The following is a 5,487-nucleotide window of genomic DNA, read 5'->3' on the forward strand; positions in this document are numbered from 1 at the left end:
TGTACAAAATCAATGAGATTCTATATGCGTTTTGTTTAAAGGAGCCCCCCACTCCTTTCACTGGCAGAGCAAACTATGGTGCATTCTGTCTGCATCGTGGGTTTTTTGAAGCTGTGGTTGCAGAATGGTTAATAACTCGCTGTGGTCAGCAAAAATGCAGCTGTAGTGCTGTCTGATCCTCACTGGGAGATCAGGCAGCATTAGAGATGTTAAATTTCCGGAAATTTTGAAGCTCGGAAAAAAACGCTGGTTTTTTTCCAGTTTTTTTCGGGGGGAAACGGAAATTTTCGGAAAAATTGAAACAATGCTACATTAGCATTTCTTTTGTCTTTTCTAGATTGAAAGTAATTCTGTTACTTTAGGAACATAAAATATGACTATGGACATTTTTACTTGGCATGAAATTATCACAACTAGCATATTAAAAATATAGTGTATCCAAACAATTATTACAAACAGAATACCCACCCACATGCAAAAACTAAACTGAAACCTTTTTATTTTCTTTTGACAATAGCACCTCCTAAAGGAAGAAATGCATCTTGTTCTTGCATTGGAGAGTTCAGTTTGTAACCTAGGACTTGCTTGTCCTCGGTGCACAGAAATTAGATCAATCTGATACCAAAGGGAAAGAACAAAGTCCAGAATAACAATCTCTCATAACAATCAAGTCTGGAATAGATGTCCACAATGAAGTCAGATGTCCATCTGTCCATTGGGATATTATGAATTTGTGTATTATCCTATGATGGATTACATGCATTGAATTACTTATTGTATTGAAGTCTCTTTTCTATTGCTCTTGGGTGGGTTGGTCAGTGCACAGTTGTTATTTATTGGTTTTTCTTGGTCATTGTTTACTGTGGACTGTATTGTTGCTTTGAGAATCTAGCCACGATTTTCCCAGGCAGATTATTCTTTTTGATGTACACGGAATAGGACCTATAGACCACATCCATTTTGCTTGCAAGAAACTCCGCTTGTACTTCTTCCGAGGCTTGTTTCTTTTCCAGCTTTTGCACCTTTTTCTTGACTTTCTTGGCATTGGCGTCCATTTCCTTCACCTTCTCAGCCGTTTGCTCCGTCATTTTTAAAGTCTCAGTCAGTTGGAGCTGTTGAGTTGCGAGGTTCGGGTTTAGATTCGTCAGCTGTTGTTCGATATTAGTCATCTGGTCCAGCAGAGGGCGCAAGGACTCTGCCAACATTTTGGAAAGCTCAGTGTTCTCTTCCGGTCAAGGGCTCGCAATCCTGGCTGGTTTCACTTTTGCTGGTTTGCCTTTCTCTGCCCTCTTCCCCACCATCTTTATGGATTGTTTACTTTTATAAAAAATTGCTAAAGTCTCTGAAATATGCCCATATGCTTATCCACGCTCTAGTAAGTCTCTCAAAACAGATTTCACCACTTTTAACAGTCCATTGTTGGTCATACGACCTCACACGGCATACATTCAAAATGCTCCATCTCCAACGCTTGTCCCGGTCAGCAGCTCTAGTTCCATACGGACACTCAGTGGCAGGACCGTCAGGGCGGAGGAGCGCCTCAGTTCCCCAGCATCGCGCTGGTGAAGAGGCCACCCCTCAAGAGCCCCATGGCTAGGACCCATCGCACACACCCCTTTCCACTGGTGCGCAGATCACATCCCCGGGAGGTCCGGGAGATGCGTCCACCAGCGTGTCACCATAAGCCGGAAGTCCTGGAGCCATCTGTCCTGAGCTAAGACAAAAATGTGTGCGCCGGAGGTTAAAAAACCTGTGAGCTAGCTCACACTAACTCAGCTTAGAGGGAACACTGGTCACTGTGATTGACGAAAGCTCCTCCCCTGCCACATATTTTATTAGTCTTTAAGGTGCTCCTGGACTCTTGCTCTTCTCTGCTCCTACAGACAAACTAACACAGCTGCCCTTCTTGGGCCCCGGTCACACGGGCCAGATAACGCGGGGGGGGGAGGTGTGGCTCTTTGCACCGGCGCAATAAGACCCACCAGAATGCGATCAGATGCGACGGCAGCACACCGCGGTTTTGTCTGTCAGCGCGTGCGCATCAAGGAGGACAGCCGGGGGGGAAGCCGCGCGCTGGCGCGATCACACGGAATGATTCCGTCAGCAGCCCATGGCAAACCATTTGCTAGTACATTTGTTGAGATACTTTTTAACTGCGCAGCTTCGGCAGCACGCCACGGGTTGGCCACGGGTGCGTTACACTTGCCAGATGCTGCGGTGTGATCGCGCCCTGAAAATCCGCCCAGCATTCATGGCTCTCCTGCGGCAAATTTGGCATGTGAACGGGGCCTTGATCTTTTTCCTGTAAGTAAAATGACAACAATGACCTGACAACCCTTGAAATATCCCTCTCTTGCATTTCAGAATGATGACCTCCGAAACCTGTCCCTGTCGGGCCATGTTGGTTTTGACAGTCTTCCCGACCAGCTGGTCAACAAGTCAACTTCGCAGGGTTTCTGCTTCAACATCCTTTGTGTTGGTAAGTGATGTTAACGGGCCTCTGTACAAAGAGATTTTCGGAATTCTTTCTGAGTGCAACATGCAGGGTGAGTGATATAAAAATCCACCCCCACCCCTCTCTAGGTACCAACAGTGATGAGGCGTGAAGAATATTTTAATAGAAAGCCTTTTGCACGTTTCAAGTTGAGGGGAAAATAGCAACATTATTCCTGTATTTTAATGTTTCCCACTGTGCACACTTAACTGTGTCTGACTAGCCACCGTTCTGGATAGATAGGGCACGCTTTTCCCAACCTTCATTAAAATCGGAAGCATCCTTATACTCAGAACAGTTTCATTTTTAAAAGACCTTTAATACTGTGTAGGAATTCTGTCTGCAACTGTGGGATAAGCCAGAATGTTGACTGGAGTGGGTCATAGGGAACAGATCGCTCCAGTCTCGGCCCATCTAGACCGGCTCCCAATCCGTTTCCAGGCACAATCGAAAGTGCTGGTGATGATCTTTAAAACCCTATATGTCTCGGGACCAACATACCCGAAGGGCCGCATGTTCCTTTATGAACCTACCCAACCACTATGATCACCTTTAGAGGCCCTGCCTTGGGGGACCCCACCTTTTGAGACCGGGCAGCTGGCAGCCCAAGAGAAGGGCTTCTTAGTCATGGGGTCATTTCGTAGAAAAAAGAGGTGCAGGGGCTCATTAGCATAACTCATTAGCATAACTTATTTGCATACGCCACACCCCCTGAAATCACCGGAAGTATGTCAGAAGGCAGCACCCACGACTCAGGCTCCACTGGGCTGTTTTGGATTGCTAGCTACTTGGGGGGGGACGTGCAGATCTGTCCTCACAGAGAAGGGAGAGCTTGTACCTGAATAAAGCTTGGTCTTAAAGTTGCCACTGGGCTGTTTAGGATTCCTAGCTATTTGGGGGGAACGTGCAGATCTGTCCTCACAGAGGAGGGAGAGCTTGTACCTGAATAAAGCTTGGTCTTAAAGGTGCCACTGGACTGTTTTGGACCGGGGAGGCTGGGGGGGGGGCTCTGCAGCTTACCTGGCTGCTTCTTGATTTGACTGAGGGCTGCTGGGAGCAGGGGGTGGGGCTTGTTGCACGTGCCTGCCACCTGGGCTCTTTACTGCCGGAGCTCCGCTCCTGTGCACTCCTGTAGGAAATGACCCCTGGTCGTGGCACCAAAACTCTGGAACTTTCTCCCTAGGGAGACACATCCAGGGGCCCGACGGGGTGGGTGGGGGAGAAACTTCCTTGTTTCATCTGGCTTTCCTTCCCTCCTTCCTGCTCATTGTTTTAATGGTTGTTTTTGTGTTTTTCTATGTGTTAGCTCTGGTTTTAACTTGTTTTAGCGTTGAGTTCTTTGTTGTTTTGATGGTTTTTAAGACGTGATTTCATCATGCGTGTTTTTAATTCGTTAGCGAAACAAATCTGTACAATTCAACCTAGTGTAACACAACAAGTCCATTAATTCGTGGTGGAGGCAACGATGCATTTAAATAATTTACTTTGCACAAACAGCGCACAGCTAGGAAACTGAAAAAGGTTGGCACGTAGAAAAAATAACCAGCTGCTGAAGGCTCAGATAAACAGGGTAGACTTGACTCGGTACCAAAAGGCTACAAGGATGTCACCAAGGGAACATCTGTTGGGAAGGAGTTCCATAAATACAGTACCACCACGAAGGAGACCTTAATCTCCAGTAGAAACTGAGTTTGGGGCCTCAGACAGGGTCTACAAAGACTGTCTCAGCAGACAGGCAAGTTCAGGTTGGAGAAGGCCGCCCTTGCATATGAACACAAGAAGAGCCTGCTGGATCAGACCAGTGGTCCATCTAGATCAGCAGCCTGTTTCACACAGCAGCCAACCAATCGCTCTGGAGGGCCAACAAGAAGAAGAAGAGATTGGATTTATACCCCGCCCTTCACTCGGAGTCTGAGAGCGGCTTACAAACTCCTTTCCCTTCCCCTCCCCACAACAGACACCCTTATGAGGCAGGTGGGGCTGAGAGAGCTCTTTCGAGAACTGCCCTTTCAAGGACAGCTCTTACCAGAACGAGGGCTTGCCCAAGGTCATCCAGCAGCTGCAAGTGGAGGAGTGGGGAATCAAACTCGGTTCTCCCAGATTAGAGTCTGCACACGTAACCACTTCCCCAGATGTTGCCCCCAGCAATAGGAGTCAGAGGTATGCTGCATCTGATAATGGAGGTTCCCTTTAGCCGCTGTGTTTAGTAGCAATTGATGAACCTATCTAGTCTCCAGGAATCTCTGACTTTGTTTTAAAGCGATCTGTGCTGATGACCATCACTAAATCCACTAATATAACATACTATAATTACTCCTTTTTAGTTCAGTCGTCTAGTATATTAAATTACGTATTTTTGGTCATCCTGATTGGCCCAACACATACAAACACATTGTTGCATGAGTGCTAGAAACTTGATTTTTCAAAATTAAAACAATGAAAAGCTGAGATGCACAGAGAGCTGAATTCCTCACCTAGTACTGCAGTCTCTGCTTTTTCTGTGCCCCAGAAGGCTGCAGTGCCCAAACAACCGGTATTTTGAAGGTTGCAGCCAGAGTCATCTTGAGTCTCGGAGTCAAATTTATCTGTGGAATGCAAAGTGGTCGCCGCCTCTGCTTTGCCCTCCCTCAAGGATTAGGACTTCTGTCTCCATCAGTTTTGGGTGTTGTTGTTTTTTTTAAAAAAGAGTCATGTGGCGAAACCACAGCAGAGTGGTTTGGACTTCTCAAAAACTAGTAGTATGTGTGGGGAGGTATCTTTTCCTGTAATGTCTCATTTGCATTCCCTGAAAGGCGTTTTCTGTGTGCAAACAGAAGGGTTGATCTTTGCACTCGGTTTGGCCAGGCCAAGCTATTCCCATCTGTTTATATGAAATCTGGTTTGTTTTTGCAGTGAAAGTATAAGAAGCAGCTTCATTCTTCCCTTTTCTAAAGGGTGTGCAAGTGTGTGTGTGTATGTGTACATGCATATATATATATATATATATATATATA

The 5,487-nt window shown here is 46.3% G+C and overlaps 1 protein-coding gene across 3 annotated transcripts in view; it reads left to right on the forward strand.

The window, feature by feature from the left end:
- The first annotated feature begins 2,361 nt into the window (after positions 1–2,361).
- Positions 2,362–5,487, forward strand: part of SEPT11 (septin 11) — a 74,531-nt gene continuing 71,405 nt past the window's right edge. For 2 of the 3 annotated variants that reach the window (XM_015421220.1, XM_015421227.1), the window contains exon 1: positions 2,408–2,479. The gene's annotated coding sequence lies outside the window, so the exon portion shown is untranslated. Of the gene's footprint in view, positions 2,480–5,487 lie in introns of all 3 variants that reach the window. The other variant, XM_015421235.1, reaches the window with a different exon arrangement.

Source organism: Gekko japonicus, unplaced genomic scaffold (assembly GCF_001447785.1).
Source record: "Gekko japonicus isolate JY-2015 unplaced genomic scaffold, Gekko_japonicus_V1.1 scaffold644, whole genome shotgun sequence".
Classification (NCBI taxonomy): domain Eukaryota; kingdom Metazoa; phylum Chordata; class Lepidosauria; order Squamata; family Gekkonidae; genus Gekko; species Gekko japonicus.